This window comes from Falco punctatus (genome assembly GCF_963210335.1).
Source record: "Falco punctatus genome assembly, chromosome: 2".
Lineage (NCBI taxonomy): Eukaryota > Metazoa > Chordata > Aves > Falconiformes > Falconidae > Falco > Falco punctatus.
This window is the reverse complement of record NC_137581.1, coordinates 415,683-428,771: the sequence shown is the minus strand read 5'-3', so window position 1 is coordinate 428,771 and position 13,089 is coordinate 415,683. Positions and strand designations below refer to the sequence as shown.

General features: G+C 44.6%; 1 protein-coding gene across 29 annotated transcripts in view; it reads left to right on the top strand.

Moving 5' to 3' along the window:
* Window positions 1–13,089, top strand: part of LOC308058708 (folate receptor gamma-like) — a 49,339-nt gene that overhangs the window by 24,590 nt on the left and 11,660 nt on the right. For 22 of the 29 annotated variants that reach the window (XM_080374930.1, XM_080374953.1, XM_080374943.1 and 19 more), the window contains one exon: window positions 9,510–12,727. The exons of 2 other annotated variants lie outside the window; for them this stretch is intronic. The gene's annotated coding sequence lies outside the window, so the exon portion shown is untranslated. Of the gene's footprint in view, window positions 1–8,521; window positions 12,728–13,089 lie in introns of all 29 variants that reach the window. 5 more of the 29 variants (XM_080374937.1, XM_080374951.1, XM_080374936.1 and 2 more) reach the window with 5 other exon arrangements.

Here is a 13,089-nt window from a genome sequence, read left to right as displayed (position 1 = left end):
TGAACTGTTGGGGAACCACTGCCCTGCACAGCCTGCATGCCCCAGCACCCCCAAAGGTCCTCTGGTGATGTTGGGGTAACTTGTACTCACTAGGACCTCAGGTCTTTTTCTACAGATGTTCTGTCTGGCCAGACAGACCTCATCTAGAATAAAAGCACCAATTAAAATGAAATTAAAAAAAAAACACCTGTGGGACAAATCTATTTAGACCCAAGGCCACCTGTGGCAGCAGCACACGATGTCCTTTACTTGTGCTAATTACCATTTATAATAACAACTGACTATTACAACTCAGCTGAATACTTGAACTCTGTGGGATTTAATTTCTACATTTCACAGTCCTTGAATCATTCTGATTTACCTAAGATTATCAGCCCACAACCATTTCTGTTTACAACCCTACTAGCTCAGCCATCAATGAGCTTTGATGCCCACTTACAGCTTTGGGAGCTGGGATCAGCATACATCATAGCTAGCAATCTTCTCATGGAAATACCTCCCCCTCTCCAGCTGGGAGTCCCTCTGTCACACATAGTAAAACAATTCTTTTTCCTGGAATTTCCCATGGAACAACAACCAAAAAAAGTCTCCTTCCAGGCTTGATTGTCAATCAACTTTGAAAGCCTTTTTGTCTGAAGCGTGATAACCATCCTTACTAGAGAGACAGACACACAATTAACCATTCATAAAACACCTAGCATTTCCAGTACCACTCACAAAGTTAATACAGATGCTGTGTTTTTCACTTTATACCTGACAGAGTTGAAATCTAAATACTTAAGAGTTCAGTTTCTCTTAAAATCCACCAGAAGGTAAAAATGGAAAAGCTCAGGAATTGAGTCAGTGATCAGATCACATCTCTTGTAGAGCAATCGCACGTGTCTCACAGGGAAAGCTGCTCTGGGTGCATCCCAGAGTGATGTCCCTCCTCTCAGCATCACAACAACCGTGACTGCTGTGCAGTTTATAAACACCACTGTCACCTCTCCAGTGTTTCCTGCTATCCATCCCCAGTTTGCCCATCCTGAATGCAAATTATATTGGTGGGGGTTTTTTGCAGACCATTCCTTCAATTTTTCAGAATTACCCTGGGCATTAATCTTTCTTTTTTTCTGCACTTCCAGAGAAGCTGTATTTCCTTTACTTTGCTACCCAGGCTAATACAAGTTCCAGGATGCTCATTCAGATTCTCCCTTCATCTTTCTTTGCAGTAGCACAAGAAATGGGATTTGAAACTACCCCATAATGGTTCAAGCTCAGCAATATTCTCTGGGTCATTTATGAAAATAAGTATGCTAATTCATCTCAAAAATTAAGAGACATATTCTTTTCCTCTATGTACAAACTGTGCTATTCTTCCACACAAGAGAAATTATCTGATTGACATGATTTGTATTTGACAATATTGTAAAAGTTTCTGCTGGTCTCCTTATTTGCCAAAACCCATGATTTGATTGTTCATTTATGTATACATTTTCTAGTGATTGTGACTAAATTTTACCCTAGAGTCTGAATACAAGAGCACAAACATCTCAGGGAGTCCCTAACAGGTGAACTGCTGGCAGCTGGGAGGGTTTTTGGGAAGCATCATGGAGCTTGGTGGTATAAGGACCTGCACCCTGTCCCCAGGGCAAGCGGTGCAGCCCAGACAACTTGAGGCAGTTAAATTGTGCATGGTTCAAAGACAGTGACCCCCACCAGCCCCTCTGGCCAGGACAGACCCTGCAGTTTGCTTGTGCAGACTTTGCCTGTGCTCGGCACCTTCTTATACTTTCCTTGTGCTGATACTGGAGCGTTCAGACCTCCTTTTCTCCCAATTTTAAAGATATTTTTTTCCTCCACCTTTTTGCAAGCTCCTGCTCTTTCCTCCTTCTACCACCATGGTATCTGAACAGCAGTGATGAGGTAAAATTGCTTGCTTTAGCAATACTTGAGGCTGAGATGAGATCAGTCACCAACCTCACTATATTACCGTGAAATAGAAATGGGACCATCACCTTTAACAGAGTTTCTCTAGATTCACACTGATTTTTCTGAAGAATATCAGGGTCTAAATCTGAATAAGGAAGGACAGGCTATGTATGCCACTTCAGGTCCCACCATGCTCAAATGGCAGAGTGTGCTCCAAACTCTTAGAGTAATTGGAAAAAGTTTCAAGAGCAAGATACTAGTTTTCTTTTGTTAACTAAGAGCAAAGTGAAGAACCTGAAAGATAAAACCCATCAATAGAGTGATTTTTAAGCAAACACCAGACAGATGCCTGGATAAATGTTTTCTTACACGAGTAATGCTGTAGCCAGAGCAGCAAAAACAAAGCTTTCTGCTTGTCATGGTATTTGCATAGCACTTAAAATCCCTGAAATGCATTTCGTATGAGAGTTGCATGGACTCCTGAGGGAGGATTTACCATGGAGCCCAGTGATCCCTGTAAAGATGTTCTCAGCTGGGAGTCTCACTTGGTGTTTATGGCTTTAAACTGTAGATCATCTTTAACATTGCACAAGCAGTGAAACCCTCTGTGGGTTTATTCAGTCTAGAACAGTCTTTGCCTGTTTCAACTTTGGTACTTAATTTCTTTTCAACCTCACTGATTGCAAAAGACAGAAATGGATGAATCCACTGCACAGCAGACTGTCAGTCTGACTGACAGTCTGCTCCAGATGACAGAGGGTGTGGCAAGGCAAGCCAGGTGCTCACCTTGTTTAAACAGAAGAACAATCTTATACGAATTATAAGGTGCTGTCCCTGTTCTTCAAAAGAAGAGCATTGTTATACACTTACACATCTTCCTGAGGCAAACTTCCCATATTAAGAGCAGCAATGACACTAATAAATCCAAGGAGCGCAGATTTCAGATCTTCCAAGCATATACATGCATGGAAATACATCATAGCAGACCACCAGCTACAATTGTATTCTCTATGGTATTTACAGATACAGCCTTTCTGCTGAACCTTCAATCACCACCACAGGGGCCAGGTTCCACCTTCAGAGCCATGGATACAAACTATCTGGCCACTATATTTGTGGCTCACAGCAAGCAAACTGCTCCTGCCTGCACCTCAGGAGGTTGCTTTGCTGCATGCACGAGCTCTCCTCACCATGCCACCTCCATCCCCTGGGGTGGATACCCACCAGCCCCCTCCTTGTGCCTTTTGGGGACACCAGCAATGCATGGCAGGTGGCAGATGCTGTGGTCTCTGAACATTCACTTTCTGAGTTAAGATCAAAGCAATCTTTAAGTCTAAGTACAGGTTGAGAAGAAAAATGCTGCGATGAGAAGCTGGGTCTGTTGCTCCCTTCCTGCCCCACGGTGGGCTGTCAGCACCCCACGGGCTGTACACTTCACCTCAGAGAGGCCCCCGAGCTGGTCCCACAATGGTCCCACCCTCCCAAGGTGCAGCAGGCAGCTGAACCCCATCACGACATACAGTGTTAACAGCCAAAGTGACCAAGATGGGACAGAGCACATCTTAAGTTGCCTAAATGGGAGAGGGACAGACACAGAGCCACAAGCTACGCCTGGGAAGGACCTAGAGATTGCAGATCCACCTGCCAGGCTTTGTCCACTTGCTGCAGCATCTGCATGGGGATTTGCACAGCTGTCCTGTGGGCCAACAAGGCGTCTGGTATGGGAGATTGAGGGCATTGATCACACAGCTCCATTGCTGGAGGACCCTCCCCACAGTTTGGTGGCACTGAAAGGACACAGAGGATCAAAGCTGCTGCTCTCATCATGCTTCTCAACCTCCTGCTTTGCCAGTCTGACACTCACCTCTGCCATGTCGTGCTGACAGTTTGCATGGGGAGCAGCACCAGTGTGACCACAGCATCCCCTGCATCTGCATCTCTGTCTTCTAGCAGCCTGCACTGGGAGGAGGAAAGGTGGAGAACCCGGTGCTGCACACATCCCCAGGGAGGTGGATGGGTCCCTTCCAACTTGAGATATTCTATGATTCTATGAGTCTTGCACCACAGGACACATCCCCAGGCTATGCTCATCCCTGCCATCCTTTGCTGACACTCAGGGGCAGTGAGGCAGGTGGACATGCTCCTTTTTGTGCATGTTAGGGTGTGGAGAGAATGTGAGGCAGAACCAGTCCAGGGAAGAAGGAATTTTTCTGCCATTGCATTTCAGCAGGCAATTGCCTTGTGCTCAAAGCAAATGGAAAACCTCCATCTCTGGTGACTGACAGGCAGGGACATCCACTGCAGTGATTCTGTGCACGGCACCATGGCCATGCCGGTGTCTGCAAACTCAGCGTGTTCAGAGCGGAGAAGGAGCCTGGCCACACATGAGTTACAGCCACCAAAGGGGCTGCACAGTCACATCCCAGTGCAGGTGCAGCTCACTTGGACACCATGTTGAGCCAGGCTCTCAGGGTGGGTGGTTGCTGATTTAGGTAGCTGCTGCACTGGGTTTTTCCTACAGCTCCTGCCTTGGGAATTGTTATTAAAGACACAGAATCCCCCCTGCACTGTCAACACACATCTGTCCCCAAGACCATGATCCTAGTGTTGGTCTCTGCCAACAGCCCCTCACACCACCAAGGATGAATAGCAAAAGCTTTCCTAGGTTGGGGCTGGGACCACTGGGACACAGTGTGGGACCATGGCAGGGCTCCTTGGCCCGCTCCTGGGATGTGGTTGAGGATCACAGAACAGTTGTGTCCTCTGGAGCCTCTCACACATGTGCACCAAGCTCTGGAGGATGGAGAGCCCAGCTGCTGCCCAGAGCTCCCTGGCAGCAGTGGGGGACACACATCTGCCCCACAGCCCCAACAGTAGCTAAAGATGGGAAAACATAGGAAACCCCACCTTATCTCAGAGCTGGATTTCAAGGCAACCACCATAAAAATGCAGACTCCTGATTCTATGGATGCTAAAAACAGGCATGAAACAGGAATGTGAGATATGTGCCATAAATCTCAGAGCTGTTCTTCTTAGGCTATATTTAACTGTGAAGATTGCTACCTTTCAGACTGGAAGAACAGCTTGTGAGTTTGGTAGATTTTTATAGTTTTTCTGACTGTAAGTTCATCTAATAAAAGACAGTACCTCTCACCACAAATTATATTTGTCTGTCGTATTTGCAGCTACATGCTTACAGAAGCTATGTATTTATAATGATGCTTTTATAGCTACAACAAACACTGCCTCTGCTAGCCCTACCCTTGGAGTTTCTGCAGCCTTCCTGCTCATAGCTTCCCAAAGGCCCCAGAGTCTTTCTCGGGGACTTGTGTCCCACAGTTTGCTTTGCACTTGCTGGTGCAGAACGCTTTGGTTGACATGAGGGATAAAGCATGTTGACTGATGCTCAGGAAGGGGTCAGATGTGTTTCACATTCATTTCAGTTAAGGACCATTAGGGAGGGGCAGAATATGTGTTTTTTATTCCCCAGATTCCTCCTGGCTTGGGGTGTGTGGCCTTCTTGTGAAACAGGATTGGAGACCTGAGCAAGAGTGGAAACAGACTGGGAGGAGATGAGGTTTAAAATCTTGGTTTCAGTTCTGCCCTAAGATGCATTTTGCTTTAAAATTTTGTGCTGAAAAATACTATTAATCAGTATAGAGGCTTTGTTTGGGGCATGTGTTTTCTAAAATGGCTAAAAATGTCTAACATAATGATTTAGAAGTATTAAAAAAAGTATTGGTGGAAAAAGACAGTATGGCTGAAGGATAAGACCTGGGGATTGCAATCAGGGCATATGTGGGCATGTGTGATTGTGAGAGCATTTTCAGCAGACAGTGATGTTTTGTCCCTCATGATTTTATCTGGGAGAATAATTTTTCAATAAAGCTTAATGAAAAATCCATTTATTATTCAAAACATACTGCTGTTTCAGTGTGGTTTTAATAAGTGAACAAAGTATAGCAATCAGGTATTTCTCCTTCTCAAATGTGAGCTAGGGCACAAGGTACCACATAGCAGCGATGCACTGACCTTCTCCTCCATGCTCTTGGCTCCACCAAGGATGATAGTTTCTGTCTCTGCTCTGTACCAAAGAACACAGACTGGGACAACAGGGACCCTCTGAGTCTTGGCAGGGTGTCAAAGACAGATGAGAGGTTCTTTGTCCTGGTGGGGTTACAGCTATTTCAAGGAAAGAAGAAATATAAATCTGTGTGTGTGGGCATCAGTGACCTCCCCGTTGAGTTCCCACCAGCTGGGCAAAGGAGTGATGAAGCATGATCATTGATTCAGGGATCGCACAAGAAAATCAAGACCGCCTTAAATTTGAAATTTTCTCCAGGATGAGATGCAAGATGCAGGGGTGATACAGAAAGTGCTTTACACAGCCCTGAACCACCATCATCGTGGGACAGGCAGAATGGAGCAAGCCACACTCAGGAGCACTGTCCAACATACAGATTTCCCTTGTGCATTGAGCCTTTGTGTGCTAAACAGAGCAGGTCTGGTGCCCATTTGCATGTAAGAAGACCTTTTTATGTTGCCTGCTGGCAAATCTGAAATGGCTTTGGGATTTACCTTTCAAGGCAAAACAAGGTGTGTTTTTTTACCATGACTACAACTCACTGATGGAATAAGTGACCACAGGTGGTGGTGAACACTGTCTGTGAAAATGTTTCATCCAGAGCCTTCCTAAAAGGTCTCCATGACACAAAATAGTTTGTGTGGAGCGCAGAGTCTTTGGGGGAAACATTAGAGCTGAGGTAACAGATGACATCGGACCCATCATCTCAGCTGTCTTTAAAAGCTGTGTCCTGCAGGTCAGAAAGAAAAAGCATATCTAATACAGAAGAAAAAAAAAAAAAAAAAAAAAAACAAAACAGGAAGAGGGGAGGTTGCTGAAAAAAACTTGCCCTGGGAACCCTCCCAGCCCCTCCATTCACAGAGCTTTTCTGAACTTGGAGAAACCATTCTTTTGAAGCTCAAAGTGGACGAATTATTGATAGGGAAAGTTTCCTGACTGCATTCACTGAATTTTAGAGACATTGATAGTGTTCTGCAGCAGCTATGAAACACATATGATAAATACAGTTGTCTCTTTTACTCAGTAATTCACTATTTCTACAAGCCTTTTCTTGTGGTTTAACCCTGGTGGGCAGCTCAGCCCCACAGAGCCACCCTGGTGGGATGGGGAGAGAAATGAAAAGGTAAATGTGTCCCCTCCCCACTGCTTGTGCACCCCAAGACTACTGTCGCATGTTGGTCTGAGACCGGAGCGTGGTTCAGTTTGTATTCTTGGGAACAGGAGTAAGACTCAAAATGGATTCAAGAGCCAAGGAACTTTATTTGCCCAACAATAAAACTGTGAATGCAAAGGGAGAGAGAGCGAGAGATAAAGAGAGAAAGGAAGGAAAGAAAGAAGGGAAAAAACAAAGGAAAGAGTTCACAGCAATAGCTACCACCCCGGAGCTGCAGTGTCCCAACAGTCCGATTTGTTTCCAAGTCTGGCAGGTGAACATTCCGTTCCAATGTTAGTTGGTTCCGTTTTTTATAGAGTTGTTACAAGCTGTTCTGCTTAACCACACCTTCCACCCAGCAATGGTGTACGTGTCCAACATCATCAGGTGGTCCTCAGGAACCTCCAGGCACCTTGATCCCCCTGATCCCAGGTCTGGGTGCATGCACAGGAGTTTGGTTAAGTTTTGCAGGATCAGCCTCCCCCATTGCTCCATGGCATCAGTTGGTTTCCTCCTTTAACAATGTATAGATAAATCTCTGCGGTGGCAGTGGTGTTATCTTCCTGCCTTAACAATGTATAGATAGATCATTCACTGTGGTGATGGCAAGAGTTTCCTGCCATAGCAATGTTGAGACAACACATCTGCTATGGCAATGGTGGATCTCACTGGCCTCTTACAACTACTTGCTGGTGTGGCGGCGTCGGAAGCAAAAAAGGCCATGAGGCTGTGCAAGCACTGCTCAGCAATAGGGAAAACATCCCTGTGTTATCAACATTTTTTTTCTTCACAAGTCCAAAACATAGCTCCATACATGCTACTATGAGGAAAGTTAGTTCTATCCCAGCCAAAACCACTACGCCTTTCCTTCTTATTTCTATGTAAAAAAAAAAAAGATCATAGGTAGACGTTGTTTTGACATGCAGTACGATTTCCAGAAATACCTTATCAATGGAATAAGTGCTTGGGTCCTTGCTGTAAAACAAGCAGTAACACAAAATGCCATATCACATTGCTGTCCTTCAAACAACCACCCTCCTCCTGCCCCGTTCTTTGCCTGTCTTTCCCTCCTGGACCACCGCAGTCTTCCACTGAAATGCCTCAATGACCATTCTCAATGTTCTCCACAATATTCTCAACATTGTCCTCCGCCCTTTCCCAACCACCTCAGCTTTTTTCTTCCTTTCACTAATCTCTCCAAAGAGATTTCTACTTACCAGCCCAAGCCCACAAAGAGCTTTTTCTTGCCTTAAGTATATGCTTTTAACTCACGACATGTTGCCTAGTATGAGTAGAAACCTTTCCTTCTGGGGTGCCCAGTTCCTTTGCTTGCAGCACTCTTGGGAGTTTCTAACACTTGTGTCTCTTTCCAGCTCTCTCAGCAGGCTAAAGAATTAAGAACTGGATTTTCCCAAGTGATAGAGCTGTCTTTGAACCACAGACACTGAATAATTATTTCATTCATTGGATAACACATGGCTGATCCATACAAATCAAGATACAGACATGCCAACAAAGTGGCACCCAAGTCCATCACTGATATTTATTTATATGAGATTTTGCAATTGAAAGTGTAATTTTTTATTGTTATTTAACATTTTTTTTCTTATTTGCATCTCAATCACGTAGCCCAGGAAGAGAAGCAATTAGTAGCAGTAGTATTTAGTATCTATACCTTTGCTATACACTGAAGCACAGATCAGATACTTCAATATAATATTAGAGGTGTGGAACAAAAAGAAAATCCCTGTTACCAAGATCTTCAAATATAAGGACAGAAGAACACAAAGAAATGAGGGGAGGAAATGAACAATAAACAGCATGGGTCATCATGAGAGGCTACGGGAGCTGTTAAGTATCACTGTACAATACGAGGCAAACGAGACTATATTGAAAATTACAGATTTCATTAACAGAATCAGATGGAAAAGAGAAAGGGTTGAGATTATTTAAATTTTTATTTTCATGTTGCTCTTCTTATCAAAATCATCCCAGACAGATGAAACTTCATCTGCAGCAAAAACACAAGACAAATATCAAATAATCATCCATGGCTATTATAATGTCACTGAAATTGGCTTGTGACTGATTGTGCAGCCTTTAGATGGAACAGAGCTTATTCAGGTACTCAGGGTGAAAAAAACATGAAGTCAAAGGACAGGGATAACTACAAGAAATCATGGGCTATAAAAGGCTCTCACAGTCAGCATCAATCTGTAGACCAGAGAAAACTGCTGGCTGACCATCATCAGGGGCATGGGGACAGACCAAGTCGTGATCCACTCCACATGCTGAGGTTTCGGATTAGTTTGTTTTAACGTATGGATAACAATACTAACTGTTAATACATTAATTGGATAGATGCCCCACATGATGCAAAGCAGATGCACTTTCCAAAAGAGGAACTGGCATCCGAATCGTTATGGTGAGTGTTTCCCAGAGCCGTGATCTTTGCCAGAAGCATCTCTCATGTGCCATCAGGTAACTCCCTCTTGAAACGAGGATCCTGAGGACACACCCTTGCAGATGTGTTTAGTTTTTATGATGTAGATGATGGGGTACAGCATGGGAAGGACTGGCATGTGGATGTTTGTGGATAACTGGCTAGCTGAAAAAGGTCACATAGACATAGTCCAGCTGGCTGGACAAAAATGCACACCGCTCTCAGCTTATCTGAAGTAAAGCAAAAATACACTATCCTTGGCTGTTCTTGTTACACAATAACAGGAAGATCGCGGTGGGAAAAGAATGTTGCAGGTGGGAACAGATAACTACAGAAGAGAAACTAGGGGCGGGCTTGGTATTTAGGCAACTAACCAATAATGAGCTTAACTTTTGTAACATGTATGAGCTAATTATAACAAGGCATAAAAGGTGACTGTAAGGCACAATAAACGAAGTCTGCTGATCACTCATATTGAGTGACTGTGTCTTCCCTCCGTCACGACAGATGCTGGCCATGAAGACATGAATGAGAGGGCTGGCCATAGGCTGGCCGTACCGGTGAACCATGGACAAGTCAACCATGGGGATGTACAGGCTCAGGGCTGCCAGGATAAGAGACACGCAGCTGCTCAAAGCTTGAGATGCTCCCTCTGGGACACAATGCTCAGAATGGCCCTGGCAATCAGTACCTATGACAAGAAGGTGAGGATGACGTCAAATGTCAGAAAGAGAATGGCTACAGCAAAGTCACACCAGTTATTGAATGTGATGTCTGCACAGCTGCTTGATGACACAGCAGGTGATGGCAGCCCTGCTGAGAGGCATCTGCACAGGGCAGGCAGTCCAGTCCTGCCTATTCTGGCACTGGTGGGGATGGAGGAGTATCTCAGCGGGTAGCAGATGGGCACATAACAATGAAAGGCCATGGCCAGAAGCACCGAGGACTTCAAGAATAAGAAGGGATGAACAAAGTAAAACTGAGCAAAACAGCCTCCAAAACCAATTTCCCTGTAGTTGACCCAGAAAACACTCACCACGGTTGGTGGTGCAGAGACAAAACCAAATCAGTGATGGCCAGTGTGGACAGGTAACAGTACACAAGCTCGTGGGGGCTCAGACCAGTCCTGATTACAAAGGGGATTGTGCAGTTCCCCATAAGTGATGCAGTGTAAATGCAAGTGAAAGGGATGGAGAGCCAGACGCAGGAAACCTACACAAACACACACATACCCCTGCCCCACCCCACCCAACCCCCCCCCGCCCCCAGCATGCCCACCAGGGTGAACAGCACTAGAGGAATGAGAGAAACTGGTTCTGCTGCAACAAAACATGAGCTGAAGCACAGAAAGGCAAAGTAATCCTGTAATCAGTGAACCAAAGAAAAAACCATGAAGTAGATATGATCCAATATCATAAATCTGCCAAATCTAAGCAAACAGATTTATGTTATGCACTCTGGCTCTCTCAGGGTGCTGCAATACAAGCTCTTATTTAAATGAGAGTTTGATGGCACAGAAATATACCATTAAACATGTAAACATTGCATTTTGTTATGGCAAGAATAAATACCACATACCTATGAGCCCAATAACTTCTTAATTTACCTGTTACTGTGAGAAATATCAACATGTAATGTCACTGTCATTATAGTATCATTAAGGAAAAGTGAGGAGAGTTTGCACTGGTTCCCCAGATAAGTAATGACTAACGAAATGTACTAGGTGAAGCAAAGACATTTGCATCAATTTTATGTGCACCCGTGGCATTTCAGGGCTTCTGCTTTATGGAGTTGAGAGACCTTGCATCACTGATATGTTTTCTTACTCCAGAAATAAGCAGGAGCCTCTCTTTATGTGATGAATTTGGCAGCGCTGCTGAGCTGTCTAGACTGCCCTGTCTGCGGGAGGAGATGTGGTTTCATGCCAGATGGCTCTCCTCCTCTCTCTCATCTCTTCCCACACAACACATGCTCCAATGCTTTCGTTTCAAGGAGTCCAGCTCAGCTGAGGAACCACATCTTCAGGTGCCACTACCCCTTGCTTACCTAAACACAGCCAGGGAATATCCTTCAAGCCTGCACAGCGATTGCCCGTGCTTTACAGCAGACTCTTGGAGAAACAGCTTACAGGAGAGCTGTTTTTATAAGTATATAAGTATATAGTGCATCCAACACCGAGACAGTGCAGAAATGATGTATGTTAATTTTATCTATGGAGAATTCCCTAAGTACCTGTCAAGTGCACAGGACTTCTAATCTGAATATCTTTTAAAGAGCAGTAAAGCATAATGGGACATAGCAATATAAATCTGAATAATTCATACTAGACACCAGGGTCTGATTTTATGCTGAGCAGGTAAAACTGACTTAAGAGAGAATTTGCCATTGTGGTCGGGAAGCCAGTTCCTGAAAACAGAGCTTGCTTTGAGGTAACAGAGGAAGAAAGATAAGAAGCTTCAGCTGCTGAAGGAAGAAAGGTTTGGTAGCTCAATGAAAATGGGGAGCACATTTTTAGTTGAGATTTTGCATTTTCCCATGCGTGTTACCAATGTACTAACACAAGGCTCCTGCCCTGGGTCCCTTACCTGAGTTGAAGTCTGAGCTTGCTCTCAGTGCCCAAGAAGTGCTGCAGAGCACAACAGCAGGCTGCAAAGCAGGGCCAGGGTTTGCAAGCTGAGCTTTTTCTTTCGCTCCCTGCACAGCAGCTCCACGGTTAATGATCAGAAGAATTTAAAGAAAAAAAACCCAGACTGAATGCTGATAGTGTTTAGGACTGGAATCAGCAACAGGGAGCACTCCTGATTTTGCTGCATGAACCTGGTGTTTGCTCAGGTTTCCTTCATCTCAAAAGGAGCACAGGTAATTTGTAGGACAAGGCCTCAATGACAAGAGTCCAAGTACTGATAGCCTGATGAATAGAGACTTGTTAGAACTTGTAGGGCACAAGCCCTGGGAACCAAGGAACAAGCTAACTGCAGACCCCTGAGCCGTTACAGCTGAGGAGGCAGCCAGGCGGACAGAGAAACAAGTAGCCAGATAAGGGAACGGATGGCGCCGATATGTAACTTTGTTAATCAAGAAAGCCGGGTAGAAAGAAACCCCCTAATTTTGGAATAGAAACTGTTGCTATGTCAAGGTAAACTAATAAGTTCCTATTGTTCTAACGGTGTGCCTTAAATATCAACCAATCAGTGTTTTTTACGCTTAAGATTTAACCAATCAGTGTGTAATATGTAGAAGGTAGAAACGTAATTGTAAGAAAATCACTAATAAATGGACAACTTGCTTGCATCAAGCTGCATCCCGTCTCTTCATTCGCCGCAGTAATTGGGATGTCCCACACTCTGGTTCGCTTACCAGTGATCCTGGGCACGTGTGGCAGGAGCAAGCACGTCTGAATTCAGCTGGTTGGTTTCTTCCCAGTTCCCTCAATTATTTACTTCCAAATAGAAACAGACCATAACAGAAAGAGAAAACAGCATGCTAGCTATCGCACTC